The sequence below is a fragment of the Erpetoichthys calabaricus genome, chromosome 10 (genome assembly GCF_900747795.2).
Source record: "Erpetoichthys calabaricus chromosome 10, fErpCal1.3, whole genome shotgun sequence".
Lineage (NCBI taxonomy): Eukaryota > Metazoa > Chordata > Cladistia > Polypteriformes > Polypteridae > Erpetoichthys > Erpetoichthys calabaricus.
Window position 1 is genome coordinate 103,848,700 of NC_041403.2, and position 24,355 is coordinate 103,873,054.

At 38.2% G+C, this 24,355-nt stretch overlaps 1 long non-coding RNA gene across 2 annotated transcripts in view; it reads left to right on the forward strand.

Moving 5' to 3' along the window:
* The first annotated feature begins 2,704 nt into the window (after nucleotides 1–2,704).
* The window catches only part of LOC114658556 (uncharacterized), a 375,841-nt gene continuing 354,190 nt past the window's right edge, over nucleotides 2,705–24,355 (forward strand). For both annotated transcript variants that reach the window (XR_007936099.1, XR_007936101.1), the window contains exon 1: nucleotides 2,705–3,073. This is a non-coding gene — a long non-coding RNA (uncharacterized LOC114658556). The remainder of the gene's footprint in view (nucleotides 3,074–24,355) is intronic.

The following is a 24,355-nucleotide window of genomic DNA, read 5'->3' on the forward strand; positions in this document are numbered from 1 at the left end:
AATGAACTCCACTGCTTTTTGCATGTATGTAGAACTCTGGTGTGATGGTGACTCAGTGTTTAGCCCTGCTACAGTTCAATTCCTGCATCTCCTGAGAGTCTGTATATTCTTTTCATGTCCACCCTGTGGAACTGTGGGGTTTGTGTATCAGTGGGCCATCCAGTGGCCTGCTACGCCCAGTACTGTCTGGAGGCTCCATTCCCATTACCTGAACTGGGTTACATGGGAATTAAAACGATATCCTCTATATGAATACAAAAATCAGAACTTCAATTAGATAGCAGATGACCTGCTTATAATTTAAATGTTTGGAATTAAATCAAAATGTCATAATGGTTAAAGAAAAGCAATGTAACTTCAGAACAGCCTGAATGTACCAGAGAGCTGTGTCCTATTAAGACCATTTAGTCAAAAATCAGTCAAAAATTGAGAAAGCAATTCACTGTTTTCAGTTATATTCTACTGTATCTAAACTGCAACTAAACTCGTCTAACCAATCTCTCTCTCTCATTCTTCCTAGAGCACAAAGCGGAAGCAGAAGCAGACAATGGCCGACAGTGAGATGAATCGCGTCGTCGTAGAAGAACTCCAGGCACTCGACGAACAGATTCAGAAACTCCTGTCCAGATGAAGATACCTTAGGGATCTGAAGGATCGGCTGCTGGATAAACCGTCCTCGCCATCTGTAATCGGCATAACATCAACCCCGCGTTGTGCCGCTCAAGTGAACTTCACCCCTGCGCCTCGTAGGAGCGACACCGATGATGACCTCGGCGTATTTCAGCTATGCAAGCGGGGGTTCAAGGCCAGAACACCTCCATCGGCACAGGCGAGCATCTTGACTCCGAACCGGTTCGACCCTCTCCGCGTCCTCAGTTTGCCTTCAGCCCCTGGTGATGTAATAGTGGTAGGTGATTCTATTGTTAGAAACCTTAATATCGCATGCCCTAATCGAAAATCATTTGTTTTTTGTTTTCCCGGTGCTCATGTCCGAGATGTGATGAGACATGTGCCAGCAGTCTACGAGAAGCACAAGAATGGGGCAGCTAGAGCAATTGTTTTGCATGCCGGCGTGAACGATATAAGGCACCGACAGTCGGAGATCCTCAAGGCTGACTTCGCAGCACTAATTAAAGACACGAAGGAGAGGACTCCATCGGCAAAGATCTTCATTTCTTTAGATCAGATCTTCACTGGCTGCAGGGCTTCTGCAAGAATCGAGACATCGGATTCATCAATAACTGGGACCTCTTTTGGGAAAGACCGCGTTTCTTCAAGCGAGATGGCCTGCATCCAAACAGTTTTGGTGCCCAGGTCCTTTCCGAAAACATATCTAAGGTAATTCATTTATCTTGACTATCTCTACTCTTAACCCCTTCCGAAATGCTACTGCTGTTCTAGGACATAATTGGTTTAATAAAATCTTCCGTAAAAGTGCACAACATTAATATGTAATAACCAATCTCAATGCACGTAAAAAATCTAGGCAATACGGCATAAACACCAATAATTTAATTAAAATTACTACTTTAGATGAACAATGTATTAAAACTATAAAAACAGACTATAGATTAAACAAAAAATACACACAGAGCGGCGCTAATAAAAATAACTTAGTTCCTGTTCCAAATATCAATAACGCACATAGTGTTTATCTCTGCCACTCCGAAACATTAAATATTGCACTATTAAATGTTAGAGCTTTAACTAACAAGACGTTTTTTATCAACGATCTTATTAGTGATAGAAAAATAGATTTTATTGCACCAAGTTAAACGTGGCTTAGCTCAGATGGCGCAGCGATTTTAATCGAATCTGCGCCTCCGGATTACAGTTTTACTCGTGCGGATCGCCAAGGAAAGAGGTGGTGGCTTGGCAAACATTTACTCAAGCCGGTTAAAGTGTAAAGATGTCAGTTTTGGTAAATTCAAGTCCTTTGAGTATCTCGCCATTATTATTCATGGAGATTCTCACGTTCTAGTATTATCCGTGTATAGACCTCCTAAATTCAACGTGTCTTTCTTTGAGGAATTCTCTGACTTAATGTCAATTTTAATTACGAACTATGACACACTCTTAATATGATTTTCATATAGATAATCAGTGTGACCAAAAAGTAAAAGAATTTATGATCCTCCTGGACTCTCTTGATTTGAGACAGCTCATTACACATAAAGCCTACACATAAAGCAGGTCATACGTTAGACTTAGTAATTACTAAAGGACTAAAAGTTGATATAAAGCAGGTCATTGATACGGGTCTATCAGACCATTTTCTTCTACTTTTTAATATAGAAATAATGATAGAAAACACTCATGAGAAGCATATTGTTAAAAAACGCTTCTTTGACTCATCAGCAGCTTTAAAACTTACAAATATTCTAAGCAATCAGTCCGTTTATAGTGCCAACTATAATAGCGAGGATAATGTAAATAGTAAGATGGAAAGATTTAATACTAAAGTGAGAGCTGCTGTTGACATAGTTGCACCTGAAAAGACAGTTAAAAAATCTTCTAGCATTGTTTTACCATGGAAGACCCAAAGAGTGTCTGATGTAAAGAGAACACGCCGTAGAGCTGAGCGTAAATGGAGGAAGACTAAACTAACTATCCACTATCAAATATTATTGTTAAAATAACAATACAATAACACAGTCCGTCTTGAGAGGCGCTGCTATTTCTAAGATTACAAACAAAGCTAGTAATCCCAGAGTCTTATTCTCGACGATTGATCGTCTGTTAAACCCAGGTAACTCAAAGGAATGCCTCCTAAGTACTTCCAGTAAAACCTGTGAGGCTATTGCTGTATTTTTCAATCAAAAAAATTAATGATATTAGAAATAACATAGTATATCTCCCCAACACTGAGGATCCTCCTAAACCCCAGCATTCAGTTATAAACAAATTAAACTCTTTCACTAGGATAGATTAACCTGATTTACATAAAATAATTTCTCAACTGAAACCCTCCACCTGTGTCCTTGACCCAATACCAACAAATTTTTTCAAAGAAGTATCGGGCGTGCTAATTGATAATGTTCTTGACATAGTAAATTCGTCATTAGATACGGGTGTCTTCCCAGACTGTCTTAAGACTGCTGTAGTTAAACCCCTACTTAAGAAAAACAATCTCGACCCCTCTGCTCTTGAAAATTTTAGACCCATCTCTAACCTGTCTTTCTTAAGTAAAATTCTGGAGAAGGCAGTCATTATGCAGTTAAATGAGCACCTCAATAAACATACTATTATTGATAAATTTCAGTCAGGTTTTAGAACAAATCACAGCACAGAAACTGCACTCGTTAAAGTAGTAAATGACTTGCGGGTAAACGCAGACAGAGGCCATTTATCTGTTCTCATCCTCTTAGATCTGAGTGCCGCATTTGACACCATGGATCATAATATTCTTAGAAATCGCTTTAGTCAATGGGTGGGCCTCTCTGGCAGTGTCTTAAATTGGTTTGAATCCTACCTGGCAGGGAGAAAATTCTTTGATAGTTGTGGTAATTACAACTCAAAGACACAGGATATCCTATATGGTGTTCCACAAGGCTCTATCCTGGGTCCGCTGCTCTTCTCAATCTACATGCTTCCATTAGGTCAGATTATCTCAGGGCACAACGTGAGCTACCACAGCTATGCTGATGACACACAGCTGTATTTATCAATTGCACCTGATGACCCCGATTCTCTTGATTCACTAACACAATGTCTGACTTGTATTTCAGAATGGATGAATAGTAACTTTCTCAAGCTAAATAAAGAGAAAACTGAAATCTTAGCGATTGGAAATAATGGATACAATGAGGCTATTAGAAATAAACTGGATGCATTAGGATTAAAAGTCAAGACGGAGGTAAAAAGCTTAGGGGTAACTGCTGACTGTAATCTGAATTTTAAATTGCATATTAGTCAGATCACTAGGACAGCATTTTTTCACTTAAGAAACATAGCAAAAGTTAGACCTCTTATATCATCGAAAGATGCAGAGAAATTAGTTCACGCATTTGTTTTCAGTTGGCTAGATTACTGTAACGCAATCCTCTCAGGAATACCCAAAAAAGACATAAATCATTTGCAACTAGTGCACAATGCAGCTGCTAGAATCCTAACTAGGAAAAGAAAATCCGAGCACATTTCTCCAGTTTTGATGTCACTACACTGGTTACCTGTGTCATTCAGGATTGACTTTAAAATTGTGCTTATGGTTTATAAAGCCTTAAATAATCTTGCCCCATCTTATATATTGGAATGTCTTACATCTTATATTCCAAATCGTAACCTCAGATCCTCAAATGAGTGTCTCCTTAGAATTCCAAGAGCAAAACTTAAGTGGTAAGGCGGCCTTCTGGTGTTATGCACCTAAAATCTGGAATAGCCTGCCAATAGGAATTCGCCAGGCTAATACAGTGGAGCACTTTAAAAAACTGCTGAAAACACATTTTTAACATGGCCTTCTCATAACTTCACTGTAATTTAAATCCTGATACTCTGTATATCCAATTCATTATAACTACTATTCATGGTGGCTCTAAAATCTGTACTAACCCCTACTCTCTTCTGTTTCCTTTTCGGGTGTCCTTTTGGTGGTGGCTTGCGCCACCACCATCTACTCAAAGCACCGTGATGTTCCAACAATGATGGATTAAAAGCCAGAAGTCTGCATGACCATCATCATCAAGTCCTTCCGTGAGAACCCTAACTACAAAGAGGACTATTTCATTTATGTTAGGCAGAATGCCCAGAGGGGGCTGGGCGGTCTCGTGGCCTGGAACCCCTACAGATTTTATTTTTTTCTCCAGCCGTCTGGAGTTTTTTTTTTTGTTTTTTTCTGTCCCCCCTGGCCATCGGACCTTACTCTTTTTCTATGTTAAACTAATGTTGCCTTATTTTAATTTCTTATTTTGTCTTTTATTCTTATTTTCTTCACTATGTAAAGCACTTTGAGCTACTTTTTGTATGAAAATGTGCTATATAAATAAATGTTGTTGTTGTTGTATCTGGTCTCTTAATTATCAACATCTGAACTAATTACTCTAGGGAGATGATGCATTATCCATTTGCAATATCCCCATCAAAGATGTGATTAATTATACCTTGTTAAGGTTTCTAAAGATTCAAATATTAGAAATGATCTACATTTCCCCCTATTATACAAATCTTTCAGAAAAGACTTGATTCATGGTTAAGAGACCATTATTTAAATGGCTGCATACTTCTATCTAAATCTGAAGGTTTATCATAACAGATTTATGCTTCATTTGTCTTGGATGCACAGACTACACTTGACTGTAGACTTTCATTTCATTTGGAGAAAAAATCCCCATTATCTTAAACATTTGTCCTCTGTGGCAGAAGAGGGTTTAAACACTTTAGAAATGAAATCTAATGCTATTAAAATAAAAACAGATTCCAAACCATTTAAAAAAGGATACTATGTTGTATATAAGTCCTAATCTTGTATTTCAAAAGATTGCTGACATAGAATTTCTACTTAAGTGCAAGGAAAAATTCCTTTGAAACTGTCTCCATAAAAACAGGCTCTCCTTACATGGTCACTTATGTACAAGCTTAACTTTTCACCCATAGATTTACTATTTGGAAGAACAAATATATTAAAACCAGAAATAAAAACCAAGTATAAAAATTAACTTAAAATTTAAAAATTAGAAATAACTCTTGAAAGTTGTATCAAAAATGGTAGTGCTGCTGCTTTGCAGTAAGGAGATTGTGGAAGTTTGTGGGTTCACTTCCTGGTTCCTCCCTGTGTGGATAGCACTTTGAGTACTGAGAAAAGCGCTATATAAATGTAATGAATTATTATTATTATTATTAAAATGATATTTGATAAACAAATATTATATGATAATGCCGATTTACTTAAATGTAAAGAGATTATTAGCAAATATAACATTTACGGTAATCCTGGAGTATATTACACATCCTATAGAAATGAGAACTGTTTAGAAAATGTTATAGTAGAAGGCATTTAAAGAATTTACAGCTTGTATTAAACTATACAGAGAAAATGTATTTTGGGTTATACAGGTAATCATTATTTTTTAAGATCTTTATTGCAAGATGAACACATTCTCACCATTCATTTTTTGTGAAAATATTCTTGAAATGATTCACCATTGGTTTTAGGCATCCTGATGGATAGTTCAACTCTCATTAAAAGAAAAAAAAACTAAATGTGGATATTTTTTTCCAAAAGGTATTATGATAAACTGCAACCTCAATGAAAACAATGTAAATAATGTAATTATTACATTAGCACACTAACAGATACACAATTTAGTGGTTTGGAATAAATCCTAGATTTGAACATTTTAAATTGGATGTTTAGATATATCCACAAACTATTCAGATCGTAAAAATATGAATCATTTAAACTCATCATAACCTTCATTTGTTTCTAGCGGTTTTATATGAAGTTGACATGTGATATGTTCTTGCTTGTACTGTATTTGTATTGTTGGGATAAAAAAAAAAAATGCTTAAACAAAAATGCTGCAGGTTATGACCACCAACCTTTTAATTTATTAATACAGGAACCTGGCTGTAGGGACTGCCTTTCTCACCAATGCCACATTCATTCCTTTTGCCCAGCAAGAACTAAAACTTTATGTAGCAAACATCAGAATATTACAACCAGCATGGGTACAATGCAATATCTTTAAATGTAGTTTGCATTGGTCACATACCAAGCAAATTGTTCAGAAAAACAGAAGATCTTTGATCAAGAATACGGTAAGCAGTTCAGTTTGAAATATCAGCTGACAGACGCCGCACTGAATACAGAGGGCTTCTCTCACACCGGTACCATTTCCTAGGGTTGTTGCAGTTCTTGCTGATCCAATTAAAAAATCGGCAACACCATTGGCAGACTGACATTCACAAAACAAGTTAGGAACGCTGGGATGAGAGAACCCGTCCTTTGACATACGTTAACCTGGACAAATAACAACACTGTCTACCGCCTCTACTAAACAACCTGTTGATGCGTTATGTGTAATAACCGTAAACACGCGATGGCTGCTCAATCACGACACCACCTGCACCTCAAAAACCAATTACATTCGTGACATTTGAAATCAACACCGGTCATGGTCGCTTTTTCTCCCACCGTCGTTCGGCAGTCCCTCCCCTCAGCCCACTTTTCATCACACGTGTCTTTGAAGTTTGAGCTTTTTTATACTGGTGTCTTGTGGATTAATACTGAAAAAAAAAAGCGCTGCGAGGTGCTAACGGTGTTTACACAGACTCCCTTAGATTTCACTTAAATATAATAAATGAAGACTAAACAAATATCCGTGTATAACTCGACACAAAGCGCACATTTCTAACAACCCCTCCACCACCTCTCTTTAATTTACTGCAGCAGTGCCGAATACCGTGCTTATATAGCGAATGGCCCGGTGACGTCACAGCACAAGTAGGCGGAGTCTGACTAAGATTCAAAGAAAAATGTGTTAATTTTCCAATATGAAAAAAGCACACAACTATTACAGATTTTTACAGTTATTTAACTGACATTATTTGCAAATAATACAAGCATTAAAAACATAAATGTACTTAAAAATATTTAGTGATTAAGAAAAGCATTAATAGGTTAAAATAATATACAATAGTTTAAAAACATAACATTCAAATAAAAGTAAAATTATGAAAACAATACAAAAGTGCAAAACAAAGCTGAAACTGAAAACTATATGATCCAAAACCATAGGAAAAAATCACTACAAATACATTTTTGTCCAAAACTTTTCACAAAATCCACATTAATCAGATAATTGTGTATTCAATTATCTAATTATCTTCATCAAGCAATTGTTGTGTGAGAAACTGCACAATCTGTAAAGTGTTTTGAAGGAACCAATATTTTTAAGAGTGTATGTAAACCTCCCGCCATTAGGGGCCATGGGGTACACCACCCAACCTACTCCTGCCAAACCCCAGGACAAGCTGCGTCTCACCTCCCGTTGTCTCCTCTGTTCACACATGGACATTCTTTAATCACGTATCTCTTCGAGACGTCATTTTCCAGTAGGTGGGAGCAGATACATTACAACTCTGAAACAGGCAGTCTGGAAATGAGCAGTCCTCCTGCTACACCATCAGGCATCACAAAAGTTGCAAAACAGATGGACGACAGCATAATCATAACTAAACATGGGCACTACTACTAACACCAGATGCCACTGTTAGGCCAGTTATCCAGTTACTGGTTCTTTTCCATCCTAAGCCTAAAGGAGGTGTTACTTGAATATGTACAGCTGAGTACAAGATGAGAACAAACCCTGAAAAGGGCACCAGTGCGTTTGTAACAGGTGTCTGGTCACACTTATAGGTAATCTAACTCAGACACCATTAAAATATCCGACTACACCACCCAGTTTTATTAAGAGACTGGGAACTCCTGAAATTTACCAATAATAGCACACAGGTTTCTTTAAATTGGGTGGTGAGTAAACACACAATGAAAGACACAACAGTAATTTCTTAAAAAAGCAATAGTAAGTTCTATTGTACAAGACAATATAAGGTACATTAAAAAGATAAATGAACATAACAGAAGCTAAACATATCAGGAATTAATTTCCTTTTTTAAAAGGAAAATACACAGTCCACACTCTAAAAGTCTGTAAAAACAAGAATTGGAGGATACAACCTTTAGTGGTGCAGAGTCCAAGTTGCTCACTGTGTTACCCCAACACTTAATCGTTCAACTGTCCATGGATGCACTCTGTTCCCCGGACACTCGTTCCCCTACAGAAGTTGTGTCAAACTGTTGACTCCCTGTCAGCGTCTCTTTGTTGTTCCTTTTTCTTCCACTCTGGGCTCCTTGTGTTGCTGGGACCTAGGCACGCCTCATTTCTCGTCTGTCAGCTTTGCTGGGTCCTTTCATGCAGATTCCCTCTCTCGCTGAACCCACATCCGGCGTCTCTTTGTGGAGCTGTCTCTTCCTCCCTGGAAGTGTTGCCGTCCTTGTGCCTCACGTCGTGCCAGCCAGGTACCCTTGTCTGCCTGCGAGCCCCTGTGCCCTGTCCGAGTGTCTTGGCAGCGTTTCCTGTGGACTGTTCCTCCTCCTTCTGCTGCCCAGGAGTTTATATTTACTTCAGTCCCTGTTGTTGTCAGTCCTGGACAAACAGTTTAATCAATGGCACATCTAAATTGCCTGGATTTAACAATTAATAAAAACACAAGTTAACAAAATGTATGGTTACCAAACATTAATAAGTACAGATATGCTGATTAGGAACCAATATTTCCAAGCCAGGTAAATACAGGCATCCTCCAAGGCCAGACTTCAAAGCAGTGACTCCCTTGCAAGACAGCAAATACCATTAATAAGTACAGACAGCCTTTTAACTTCTCACCCCCCAGTCACAACAGTGGGTGCCTAATGGAACCACCCAGTGAACAAAAAAATGTAAAAGTGTCCCCCTCTGACACGTTGCTGGGCTCACACACACACAACAACCACATTGGGCCAATATCCCGATAAGCTGCTCCTTTGATATCTGCATATTAAATTTCTTGTTTCAGACTGGTGGCTCCTGATTCATACTGATTTGTAATTCTCTCTGTACAAGTGCAATGATTTTGTTAAATAAAAAGCCTTAACTGTAAATCTTTCTAGTGCACCAACCTTCCCTTTTTCCTGCTCTGAATGGCACACAGTGGCAACCTCCTTTAACTTCTTTTTAATTTTCTTATGAGATTCACAATTTGTAATTCCTTTTTTTTTTTCATCAAAAAGGATATCGCATCAACGCACATAATCATTCTGTGTCTATAATCCTTAGAGAGGATAATGGAGCGGCAAGGTGATACGTGGGTTAGCAGGTCTGCCTCACTGTTCCAAGAACCTTACCTTGATTCCCAAACCCATGTCCATGTGGGTACAGTTTCTACCTGCTGCCCAAACACATGCAGGTTAGCCTGACTGGAGACTATAAATTGGCTCTGTGAGAGTGAGGGGTGTCTGTCCACATGAAGCAGGTTGGCTCTTAGAGAACTGACTTTCTTGACACCCTTATTCTTCAAGGATGATTTTGTCAAGACAGTTAATTTTTTGTTGAGATATCTCAAATACAGTGCACTGTATTCATTTTTAAATTTCAAAATTTCCCTTTGAGAAACATTGATGAATTTTTTTAACTTGTCTCTCCTAAAACAGAGAACCAATCAGTGTGACTTCCATCCATCCATTTTCCAACCCGCTGAATCCAAACACAGGGTCACGGGGGTCTGCTGGAGCCAATCCCAGCCAACACAGGGCACAAGGCAGGGAACCAATCCCGGGCAGGGTGCCAACCCACCGCAGGACACACGCAAACACACCCACACACCAAGCACACACTAGGGACAATTTAGAATCACCAATCCACCTAACCTGCATGTCTTTGTATATATATATATTTTTTTACTTATTTGACAGCTGCTACTGAAACACCTACAGTGGTGCACACTGAAGAAAATAAACCTTAGGGGTAGGACACAGAATAGAGCAGAGTCAGATGTAGGAGGGGATGGATAGCCAAGTGTTTCCATATAAGGAAGGTACGTTAGATTTGCATGTATTTATAAAATTTGCTACAAATGCCATTCTTTTTTCAATACAGTTGTAATGCTATTACTTCTTTATTCATCACCATGCAAGGTTAGCACTGTCCCTTACTGTACCACAACACATGGGGAGGTCTTTTCATATGTTAACAGTCTGGCTTCTTGTATCCAGCATCCTAAGGAAGATGTTCATTAGAGGTGGCAGCATTTACTAAATCATATATATACTGTATATATATATATATATATATATATTTTTTTTTTTTCTTATATAATACGCTACCGTGGATGTTCGTTTGTCTGTCCAGGATTTTAAATCACCTTGTAGCTCGCATTTGGTACACATATACTACGTGGCATCTACCATCCGCTTTTGGGGTGATGATTGACCTCCAAGGTTATTCCTCTTTTTATTTTTATTTTATTTTATTATAGAATCAACTCTCAGCAGCAGCCAGCAGGGCGGCCGTGCGGTGCATGCGTACGGGCGCCGTTCTCATTCCCTTCCACCTTCGGTGTCACTTCCCCATATCTTAAATCATTCTTAAGGCAGATTGAAGACTTAAGTGCCAGCTTAAGTAATTAAGTAATTGCAACACAAACACTGACTTAAATCAGTTTTAATGCAAAAAGATGCTGACAGAAGAAGAGAAGAAACGGGCTGCTAGGGTGGAGAAAAGAAGAGATGCTCAGGAAGCACCAAGCGCATCAACCTCTGAGCAAATGAATGCTAAATATACAGAGAAAGAGGATGAAAACTATAAGTCAAGTGTATTCACTGCACGTTATCTTGCAGTGCGCCATTACAGGTATATATATAAAATCCAACATCTGTCTGTCTGTGTGTATGTATGTATGTCTGTCCACTTTTCACAAGAGAACTACATAAAGGATTTAGATTGGGTTTTTTCTATAATTTCCTTTAACATTCCAGTTGATTTTGTGATTTCTCTCATCGCGCTAAGTATCATAGTTCGCTTGCGGCACCGATTTATTCATGCGAATCCGGGAGGGAGGCTGCGGGCTGAAGTGGGCGGGGGGGCCTTCCTCACTCATGTACAAGCCCCCATTCAAGTCGGTCTGATGTGGCATTGGCAAGAGAGTTTTAATCCTTCATATTCCTCTAATCGTGACATACAAGCCCTTTCAATTCAAGAGATTACAGTTCCCAGTGAAACTTTGCTTTGCAATGTCAATTAACAAGACCTAGGGACAGACACTCAAGTTGGCAGGGGTTGATCTTACCTCACCATGCTTACAGTGGGTACGGAAAGTATTCAGACCCCCATCAATTTTTCACTCTTTGTCATATTGCAGCCATTTGCTAAAATCATTTAAATTAATTTTTTCCCTCATTAATGTACACACAGCACCCCATATTGACAGACAAAAAAAAAGAATTTTTGAAATTGTTGCAGATTTATTAAAAAAGAAAAACTGAAATATCACATGGTCCTAAGTATTCAGACCCTTTGCTCAGTATTTAGTAGAAGCACACTTTTGAGATAATACAGCCATGAGTCTTTTTGGGAAAGATGCAACAAGTTTTTCATACCTGGATTTGGGGATCCTCTGCCATTTCTCCTTCCAGATCCTCTCACATACCTCAGTGCAAGACACATGACAGCCCACATGGAGTTTGCTAAAAGACACCTGAAGGACTCTGAGATGGTGAGAAATAAGATTCTCTGGTCTGATGAGACCAAGATAGAACTTTTTGGCCTTAATTCTAAGCAGTATGTGTGGAGACAACCAGGCACTGCTCATCACTTGTCCAATACAGTCCCCACAGTGAAGCATGGCGGTGGCAGCATCATGCTGTGGGGGTGTTTTTCAGCTGCAGGGACAGAACGACTGGTTGCAATCGAGGGAAAGATGAATGCGGCCAAGTACAGGGATATCCTGGACAAAAACCTTCTCCAGAGTGCTAAGGACCTCAGACTGGGCCGAAGGTTTACCTTCCAACAAGACAATGACCCTAAGCACACAGCTAAAATAATGAAGGAGTGGCTTCACAACAACTCTGTGAGTGTTCTTGAATGGCCCAGCCACAGCCCTGACTTAAACCCAATTGAGCATCTCTGGAGAGACCTAAAAATGGCTGTCCACCAACGTTTACCATCCAACCTGACAGAACTGGAGAGGATCTGCAAGGAGGAATGGCAGAGGATCCCCAAATCCAGGTGTGAAAAACTTGTTGCATCTTTCCCAAGAAGACTCATGGCTGTATTAGCTCAAAAGGGTGCTTCTACTAAATACTGAGCAAAGGGTCTGAATACTTAGGACCATGTGATATTTCAGTTTTTCTTTTTTAATAAATCTGCAACAATTTCAAAAATTCTTTTTTTTGTCTGTCAATATGGGGTGCTGTGTGTACATTAATGAGGGAAAAAATTAATTTAAACGATTTTAGCAAATGGCTGCAATATGACAAAGAGTGAAAAATTGAAGGGGGTCTGAATACTTTCCGTACCCACTGTATGTGTGTGTGTGTGATATCTTTCCCTACTTAGTGTAGTGTTCACTCGAAAAGGAAGATTATACTTCTGTTTAATATTGGTTTGACACTCACAATAAAATAATATTCGAAAGAGAGCTATACTTGGCTAAAAGCATAATACATTTGGGGTTTCTTGCAGTCGGCACTTGTCCAACTTCGAGAGAGAGAGTGGGAAAGCATTTTGTCCTAGGCACATGGAGGAGTGATGTCTACCATATGTCCATAGGTGAGCTCTGAGATTCTATGCAGTTGACCAAGTTTTTATGCTTTTTCTACAGATCAAAAGCCCCAAAAGATGAACATGCGGTAACCGAACATGGAAGCAATGTTTTTCTGGTCCAGCATAAATAGCAAACAAGCCCTCCTGCTGTCCTTTAGTGGCCTACCTGAATTCAGGTTGCTTGCAGGGGTTGCTTGATTGGCAGTATCAGTTTGGAAAACCCTGAAATAGCGGACAGTGGCCCAGGTGATCCTGGCTGTAACATTGATCATAACCAAACAGGGCACAATAACACTTCTGTATTTTGTAAAAACAGACTCATTTCATCTCCCTGTCAGGTTCACCTTGTCAGCTAGTTTGTGTGGCTATTTTTAATAAAATAATACGTTTGTAATAAACCTCACAGATCACAGTGGCACATTTAAAACCTTTGCCTACACTTCTGCACCACCCCATCCCACACTCATCCCTGTGGCTGCATAGTGTCTTGAGTGACTCTTGGTCGCAGCATCTCACTCCTGCTGCTCCTTGAAATTAAAGTGGGTAATGTTCATGTCTGTAAATATGAAAACAAGAAAGGCACTTAACTTATATAGAAATGAATAGAAGACAGATCACTGATACTTTATGTTTCAGTGACTGAACATGTACTTATTCCTGTTAAACTAAAAACAACCTCGTGGCTACATTATCTAAAGCCACGGTTTTCAAACTTTTTTGAACAAGTACCACTCCGTGAGGACCAGTAAACTGAAGTACAACTTAAATGAATCGTTAATTTACGCCCATGTTGTTTTGAAGAAAAAGTCACTATAATCACTATAATGACTATAATTATGACGTTAAAGTGATATTAAACTAATTAACGAAATGGGTGCCCGCGCTAATAAAAGCCAGCTTGGAGTCTTCCACGCATTTACAGTAGTATACTTATACTATATATGATTATATGCAACATATTGGCATTCTAGCAACATCGATTTGTGGAAAATAAAGGACCACACGAGTACCACTTGCCATGACTTAAAGTACCACCAGTGGTACGCGTACCACAGTTTGAAAACTGTGGATCTAAAGGTTATAATGACTCAGTATTTCTCTGACACTATAATTTATCAGCACCGTGCCAGAATCATCCTCTCTCTATCATATTACACAAAAAATGAAGTGCCCGGTGTTACTGATGGAGGCTCTAGAATTCTCTAAATTGCATCTGTATTAGACTGGGGTGGGATTAAACCATCTGCCAACAATCAGGAACCCACAAATTTAATGATAGATAGATAGATAGATAGATAGATAGATAGATAGATAGATAGATAGATAGATAGATAGATAGATAGATAGATAGATAGATAGATAGATGTTTATTGTCTATGTGTCCCATGGAGGAAATTTTGTCTTTTTTACAGAAGTTCAACAAATAAATAATAAATATTTGAACAAACAACAGGAACCATCATCAAATAAAAACCAGAAATACTAAAAAGAAAGAAAACTTTGAACTTGGTTAAAACATAAAGAGCAGCCCCAGTCCTTATAAAGGTATAAAGCCGTAGGTATGAAAGAGCCCTGGTAGAGTTTGCTCACACTCTTCTGCTGAAAACATTGTTAGCTAGAAGTCCTCACAGCTAGTGTGTCACAGAGAGAATGTGCAGCATTGTTCATAGTGAACATCACTAAACAATAACAAAACACACAACCCATTGGTTCTCCCAATTTTGTAGACTGATCCTTCTACAGGAGCCTTTTGTCTGAACCCTGCCTTGATCTCCTAAGGCAGTGGTTGCTTGGAATCGGTGAACTCGGATACGCATTTGACCTTGTGGTAGACTTTTACCCTTAAGTGTTGTGATTAACAGTTCACAACCTCAAACGACATGCTGCCTAACAACAATTAGTCAAAAATGGGGTAGCATGTCAAAATATTTCACAACACAAAAAACTAAGCTCTAAAGCAAAAGACTAATGTCATCATCAAAATCCCAGGGGAAGAAACCCCCCAAATAAACTATAAAATCATACTTGAAGGGTCAGGAGAAGTTGGAAAAAATGACCTTTTACAAAATACCAGCCTGTAATCATTGATCCTGTCCACTTTTGATGATTGTAACCCAGGTCTGGTTTTAAAACACAATTAAAGTCTCTGGTCATTATAATTTTATGAGAATTTACATTAAGAATAGATGAAAAAACATTTTGATTGAAATCTCTATCATCCACGTTTGTTGTATAGATATTTATCAGAATCACTTTAGTATTAAATAAATTGCCCATCACCATGACATATTGCCCTTCAAAATCACATATTATGTCTGGCGCTATAAATGGGATAGTTCTGTGTATTAAGATTCCCACACACCTTGTTTTCTTTGTATAGCTGGAGTGAAAAATTAATCCCATTGCAAACAAAACTGGCCCTTAATTATTATGTTATCTTGACATTTAAACTGTTAAGTGAATAAATACTTTCTTTCTCTTTAATTCATGATTGAGACCTTTGACAGTCTAACTGACAAAGTTCACGGTTTGGTCATAAAAACATTGCTTCTGAATTTTTTTCGACATTTTGTAGTCTTAAATTAAGGTAGTACATTTTACATATTGTCGCTTTGACCTAGATTTCAAATTATTGCCAGGTGTTATGGCAATGAAGCCTATTGCTGTGTTGGCATTAACGGTTATTGGGGTAGAAAGGGTAAATAAGAAATAGCAAAGTTCTCTTCTCTCTCACCTCCCCAACAGCCCCATTTTGCCTTTCTGAGGCAGGCAGACCACATTTCCCAAAGTCCCAGTTCTCTGACAGCCAAGAGCAACAGAACACGTCCAGAACAAAACGAACCCCGCAGCAGTGTTGTAGAAAAGGGTAAATTTGAAGTATCTTTTGAAAGTACAGTCTCAATACAATAAACGTAGGGAATGATGTTAAACAGTTCTCATGGAGATTGAGATATTGCATGATAGGACATTCCCAATACAATAAGTCAAGAGAAAAAACAACCTGTAAATAGCTAATTACTTTGTAGTTGCCAAAAAGTACATATATTCAATGAAATAAATTTCAATATAATATAATAATTGAAGTTAAAAAAGAAAAAAGGGAAAGATAGCCAAAAAGGAAATAGAATTGATAGTTATGGCAAATGTCACATTAGAAAAGGCAGAATCTTCTTTGCCTTGTTAGAACACAGTATGACTCATGATCATAAGGATGTCAGATCAGTCTGCTTAGCTTTTTCTGCTTCATTCGGAGAGCTAAAATGTAAAACTGACTTTCAATATTCACTTTTAATTGGGCAGGGTGCAAGAGGCTGTATCTCATATCAGCACTGCATAGACACTGTTTGGTACAAGTAATATGCGGCACATTTATCAGCTGTTGCAGGGGAGCAATCTAGGAAAATATGAATTACACTCTAAAGGATCAAATTCTATGTGGATGTTGGATTGTAGGTCTGCAGATGACAATCATATCAAAGATCTGCTAGTGAGGCTGCAGGCAATCTCATTGAATGCATTCAATGATGTTCTTGGCAACCACAAGCACCAAACTCTGATCAGTACTGCAGAATATCAAGTTATCATTCTGTTAAGAGAAATAAATGACGATCGTCTTCTACATTTAACTCTCCTTTACTCCAGACTGTTACTTTCCGTCCAGACTGTTGTTTACTCAGTTATGTTGACTGCTTTTGTAAGTCTCTCTCGACTAACTCTCCCTCTCTCTCTTACAACCCACCTCTTCTGAGCAGCAGTGAGCAGAAGCACAGAGCAGCGGAATCTCCTACACGCACATAACTCTTCACAAACACCTGACTAAGATTAATTGGAGTAAAGCCGACATCCGACAAGGAGAAGTAACCAGCAGTGAGAAATTGAAGTCGATCACCCAGCGGGTGGTGAAAACTTAAAGCCGATGTTTCTCTTAGTGATTCAGCTGAACTCTGAAAGCCCCAAAATCACCGAAGTTACTGCAGAAACAGAGAAGATGAACTCAGTGCTAAACATAAGTTCTATCTGTTCTCTGCCTGTCGAGGGCACTTTTATATGTTGTGTGTTCTGCAGCAAAAAAATTTCAGGTTTTCTGGCTGACAAGGTAGAGAACTTCACCTGCCAAAGTGTTTAGTTAATTTAGAGTTGGTTGGGAAAATACGCGAATTGGAGGACCGCTTTAGGAACCTGATAGCAATTAGGCAAACCGAAAATTGGATTGATTCGGTTTGTTTAGACAATTCGGTTACTTCTGATTCGGCTTCAGTCTCTCCAGGTCTCACTGTTGTCAGTGTGCAGCCAAAATCAGCAGCACAAATTTAGCCCCTCAGCACCCAGGTCACCAATTCAGACCCAGAGTAGATTCTTATCACTCTGCAGCTCACCTGCAGATCCTGAAAACAACAAAGTGCTTCTAATTGGCGATTCCATAGTGTGGAATGTTAGCATTCCAAACTATGTTAAACCAGCAGTTATTGTTAAATGCCTCCCAGGGGCGAAGATTTCTGATACAGAGGTCCAATTAGATCGTATCATCATATCTTTATGCATCTTCATATCTTTATGCACCAAAACTAAAAGAAAATGTAACAATTTAATTGTATCTGGTCCCTTACCAAGATTATATAGAGAGGATTTCTAGCAGATTCTGTTCCCTTCACTGCTGGCTAGAAACCTGGTTTGGGATGATTTTTAGGAAAGGCCTGGATTTTTCAAAAGAGATGGTCTTCATCCTAACTGGAGGGGATCTTTTGTATTATCCCAAAATGTGGCTGCAAAACTGCCTGGCTGGCTGATTAGAGCACCATCCAGGCCACAGTCATGGGATCTTAAATGACAGGCTGTTGTTTATCCCGTCTGTTACTTTCCTGAAGCTGTTACCCATAATCCTTGTTGTATGACATCCAGTAAATTTAGTCGTGATGCAGACCTTAAATTGCTTGATAACCAAAAAATAAGGTGTATGATTAGACCAAGAGATAAAACCAGACTCTCCACCAGGGGCACCTGCAATAGAAACTTAGTTCAAATTAAAACAAAAAATATATCACCAATTCAGAAAGAATCATGTAGTTTTAAATGTTGCTTATTGAACATTCGCAGTCTTGGAAGTAAAGCTGTTTTGGTAAATAATATTATGTTAAGTACAAAATCTGATCTGTGTCTTCTCACTGAAACCTGGCTTAGTAAATCTGACACTGTTCCCCTAGCTGAGGCATCACCAGATCTTCATAAATCTAGAGATTCCGGTCGAGGAGGAGGCCTTGGAATAATTAATTGAGACAAAATGCAAATTGCTTAAAATATTTAGGCGACTTCACATCCTTTGAGGCATTCACTTTAAACATTAAAACAGATTCCAACACAATTGTAGTGCTAGTCTACAGACCACCAGGTTCATATTTATTGTTCATGACTGAATTTGGCAACCTTTTATTTGATTTGACTATAAATTATGATCATGTAGTTTTGATGGGGGATTTTAATGTACACATTGATGTGGAGACTGACACTTTTAACAAATGATTTACTTATTTATTAAATTCAGTTCGATTTTGTCAGACTGTCAAAGGTCCAACTCTTAATCATAACCACACATTAGATTTAATTATAATTTATAAAGTTGAAAATCAAAATTTACATATTATGCCATTAAATGAAGTTATTTCCGATCACTACTTAATTACGTTTGATTTGGTTCTGCCCTTACCAATACACTCACAAATTAAAACAAAGACAGTGCGACATCTAGATTGTAATTTTGCTCCAAAATTTATAGATACTTTGAGTAAGTCAACTGTAATTGTGGAAAACAATTTAGATCAGCTAGCATCACATTATAATGTGACCTTGAAAGATGCTTTGGACGCAGTGGCTCCCCTTAACACAAAAGTGATCAAAGCACATAGAAACTCTCCCTGGTTTAATGAGAACACTCAAGCTCTTAAATTAGAGTGTTGAAAGCTGGAGCGCAGATGGAGAACAACAAAGCTACATGTCTTTCAAATTGCAAGGACAGAGAGTGTTAAAAAATATAAAAAAGCTCTCCTTACAGTGTGCTCAGACTACTATTCTAAAATAATAGATAGCAATAACAAAAATCATCCAGTACTATTTAGAACAGTGGCTAAATTAACAAATGGAAATTCAGGTCTACAGAGCAAAATACCAACAGACATTAGTAGTACAGACTTTATGAACTTCTTTAATGAGAAAATAAAAAAAAATAAGATCCCCGATCTCAGCATCACAGTGCAAACCACATACTAGCTTGACAGACCCTGCCTCACATTTCATTCAACACTTTAGAAATTTTAATCCTGTAACAGAGCAGGAAGTCTTGACTTTAATTTCTAAAATGAAACCTACTACTTGTTCCCTAGATAGATCCAGTGCCAACAAAACTAGTAAAAAGAGTATTGAATGTTCTTGCAGCACATATTCTTAACATTATTAATAGTTCATTATTGCACGGCACAGTACCTGATGCACTAAAAGTGTCAGTAATCAAACCATTTCAAACCTCTACTTAAAAAGTCAGACCTAGACCCTCATATACTTAGTAACTATAGACCCAGTTCAGATTTACCCTTTCTCCCTAAAATACTTGAAAATGTAGTTGCGAATCAGCTTCAGTCACACCTTACACATCACAGTTTATTTGAGAAATTCCAGTCTGGCCTCCGCACTGGTCATAGTACAGAAACATTACTAATGCAAGTTGTAAATGACATTTTGATATCCTTCTGAAGAAGTAACTCTCCTGTAATTATGTTGTGCAGCATTTGACACCATTGACCATTCTATTTTACTGCACAGGCTAGAAAATGATGTTGGGCTTACAGGCACCGTCCTCGCTTGGTTTAGTTCTTATTTATCAAGTCGATTCCAAAACATACATAAATGTACTGACAGTACTCCATCATTGTACACAGAAGTGAGATATGGTGTACCGCAGGGCTCAGTACTGGGACCTTTACTGTTTACACCTTACATGCTTCCATTGGGATCTCTCATTAGGAAACATCATCTTAATTTTCAGTCATACACAGATGACACCCAGTTATACCTTTCTTTTAGACCAAATGAAGTTTCTCCAATGTTGTCTTTAATTAGTTGTGTTAGTGAATTGAAGGAGTGAATGGATGAGAACTACTTGTCTTTGAACACTGATAAAACAGAAATGTTAATTATTTCAGTGAATGATGCCAATCACAACAATATTTTGTCATCATTTAACTCAGTTGGAATCACCATTAATTTTACTGAATCAGCCCGCAATCTAGAAGTTATCTTTGACTCTAGCATGTCATTTAAAGTGCACATTATAAAATTGTCTAAATCATGTTTCTTCCATCATAAAAATCTGGGAAATTAAGGCATTTTCTAAATAAGCGGGATTCTGAGAAATTAATTCATGCATTTCATTTCTAGTAGGATTGACTACTACAATGCGGTGTTCACTGGATATTCAAATTGTTCTTTATACAGCTTCCAGTTAATCCAAAATACTGCTGCAAGAATTCCTAAATCCTTACACTGGCTCCCGGTTAAGTTTAGGGCAGACTTTAAAACTCTCATTTTAACATATAAAGCCTTAAATGGCTAAGGTCCGGCTTACTTATTTGAACTTATCATGACTTACAAACCAGAACATTCATTAAGATCTCAGGATGCCGTTCTGCTTATGATTCCAAGGATTAATAAAATAATGGTGGGAGGTCGAGCATTTAGTTACAGGGCCCCTAAACTGTGGAATGGTCTGCCTGCTACTATAAGAGATGCCCCTTCAGTCTCTGTTTTCCGATCCCGGCTGAAGACCCACTACTTCTGTTTAGAATATCCTGACTAAAGCTGCTGATTAACTGTACAGACTGCATCTCTAGTGTTAGTCATTAGGACTAAAACATAAGTAATATTATAGTTATAATATGTTACTAACCCTCACCTATTCTGTTTCTCTTCTCTGTACTTAAATGTGGCACTTGGTGCCACTGCCTATCTGCCAAGTTGTTCGACCTGCCTAAAGTAAAGTCATCTCTGATGGGGGTCTTTTCATTGGATTGGCTGGCCCAGTGCTGACGTAGCTGTGGAATGGCCAATAGGGGGAGGCAGCTTGATGGCTGAGGTCTCCAGGACTCTGAACAAATCCAAATCTTATTGTGTAATATCATGTACAGTTTTCTTTGACTGTTTGCAAAGTGCTTTGAGCAACACTTACCTAGGAAAGTACGCTACAGGAATAAATATTGGAGTTATTGTTACAAAACTTCACGTATGAAGGTCACTGCCAACATGACACCTCAGAAGTTGGCCACACTACTCACATGTGACAGATCTCTTCAGCAGCTACTTCAGTGCCTCGTGTTGCTTTTTTCATTCTAACAGATGGCACATCCCAAACATTAGCACTGCCCTGAAACAGAAACAATGGAACTGGGTGTACTCACAGATATATAGACACACACGCAGACACTTGTCTGTTTATTAAGGTGGGTCATTTTTATTCCTAATTTTACTTTACAAAAATAATATTGTATTATGCTGCTACTATGGTTGTCCATATTGTACACACATCCATCAGTTATATAATGCTGCCATTAACCTGACTGACTGGTCTGAGGATGAGGATGCTCACTAAACTGCAGTGCCTCCTGCTGGGCTGAAGTGAAGGAAAATCGTCAGGACTCCACTATTGGTCCAGCTGTTCCAATGGGCTTCCTTCATCTGTTTTTTATTTCAGAGTCTAAGCCAGAAAGAGATGTGGCATTGAAGGAAAGCAACAAAGTCTCCCTGTCACCAAACATTTGTCTTGGAACTTTGTAGATGTTGTTCATTGTTTAAATTTTAGAATAGCTTAGAGCTCTGCCGATCTTTAGGAAATTAGAGCTCTGCCGATCTTTAGGAAATATGATTTATGACGCCAAACAGGCGTCATTAGTGTGTTATTAGTGGAATTATTTCTAATACATCTGATCCTAATTCAACAGGACACTTAGGCCAGCGGTGTGGGCAGAAACCTTGAAGTGCCACAAGGGGGGAAGTACAAGCAGGAGTGAGAAGGACAGTCCAGTCACCAAGCCGGGACATGGCCTTGAGCACCTCTACCAGGTAGTTTGCTTTCATACTTCCTATCACTGTGCAATAAAATGGAGGAGCTTCAAGTACTAGATAAATTCTCCAGACCACATATGGGGAGATCAAAAGTAAAACTTCAGAGGCTTTGGCAGAAAAAAAGATTTTTGGATTAAGAAATACAAGGAGGACAGGAAACAGGCTTGGGGCTCATGGGTGAGGGCAAATGAAAGTGACTGCTATGTATTTGGCCTACTAAATGCCCTGAATTTTTATAAATCTTGTTTACTTCATTTAGCCATTAGTGACTCTGCTCTGTCACATGAAAACTTCTGTATCAATTCCCCAGACTTCAAACTGGCAGTTTTGTCCGGTTGCAGGTTGAAAGCTCGGCCTTCCACGCCATGCCCCCAGCATTCAGTGTGTCACATTGGTTTCATTGCAAAACTAGTAACGTTAATTAACCCTGTAACTCTAAAAAACGATAAAGTTGCTGTTAATATATCTTCCTCTGATCATGAGCAAGAATCCGAGTTTTTGTATGTATTATTGTTGTTGTAGTTCTTTTTAGGAACAAAAAAATCAACTTTACAATATATGATATAGGATTCAATAGTTAAAAGAAAGAGCGTATAACATATTGTAGGGTCCCAGCCAGGTTGAAGACTTTTTTTTGACTGACTGTTAGATCCGATTGAGGGAGGGCGGAGTACAGCACGGAAGACTGACAGCGGGGGTATCGATTGAGGGGTTTGCGGGACCCGGGATAGGAGGAGGGGTTGGAAAGGGTGCTTAAAAAGGGGGTGTGTTTGTGGTTACAAGATCGGCGTTCTTTTTCTTGATTGGTCAAGTTATAAACTTTTTGTTTAGACTTTACTACATCTGTCTGTTTTTTTTACTTCTCCTTTTGAGCCCGACGCGGAGGTCACTAAAATATATTTAGTTTAAGGAAACACTGCACTAAATATGCATATACTTGCTTTAGCTTGTATTATAGTGATTTCTATTTTTACATTATTTCTGGAACTTCATTTAATAAAAGAGGAAATTCCATCAATGACAATAATTTATTATGTTGAAAAATGAGTGATGATCAACAGGCATGAAAATGAAGGTCTAAACTTAACAACAATAGCAACATTTATTTATATAGCACATTTTCATATAAATGATGTAGCTCAAAGTGCTTTACAAGATGAAGAAAGATAAAAGAAAAATATAAAAATAAGATTAGGCAATAGTAAGTAACAAAGAATAAAGTAAGGACCGATGGCCAGGGAGGACAGAAAAAAAAAAAAAAAACTCCAGAGGGCTGGAGAAAAAAAAAATCTGCAGGGGTTCTGAGGCCACGAGACCACCCAGCATTCTACCTAACATCAATGATCTCAATCAGTCCTCATGGTTTTCAGGCTTCACGTGGAAGAATTGGACGATGATGGTCGTGTGGAAATCTGGCCTTCAATCCATTAATGTATGGACTGCATTAAAATGAAAATGAAATGAAATGAAAATAAGGTCTAAACGTTTGAGTTAATCAGTAAAAGAAAAAAAAAAAACGCCTTTAAACTTGTTTGTATTGAACAATGTTTGAAATGATCCATCTTACACAGGGACCTTCATCCCCCATTGTCTGTCTTGAATTGTGTTTTCTTAATTTTGTTCTACATTGCAATTAAAAATTAATAATAAAATTCAAGTAAAGTTATTCAACTTTCAAACACTTTCTTGGTTTTTAATTTTAATGCATAATTGTTCTCCCTGTGAATATTACAGGAGCAACAGAGACATTTAACATAAAAATAAAAGCTTGTTTTGGGAAATAGTCTCAAAATTATATCACATGAGTGAGTAAGGTGTTTAAAACTTGAAGTACCAATACTTATTAAATGATTCTGTATTTTTTATACCATTGGTATCTTAGTGCCGGCACAGGGGCAGCACTTCTGGCACGCATTGAGCAGACCAGGTTTGCGTCTCAGGTCCTCCCTGTGTGG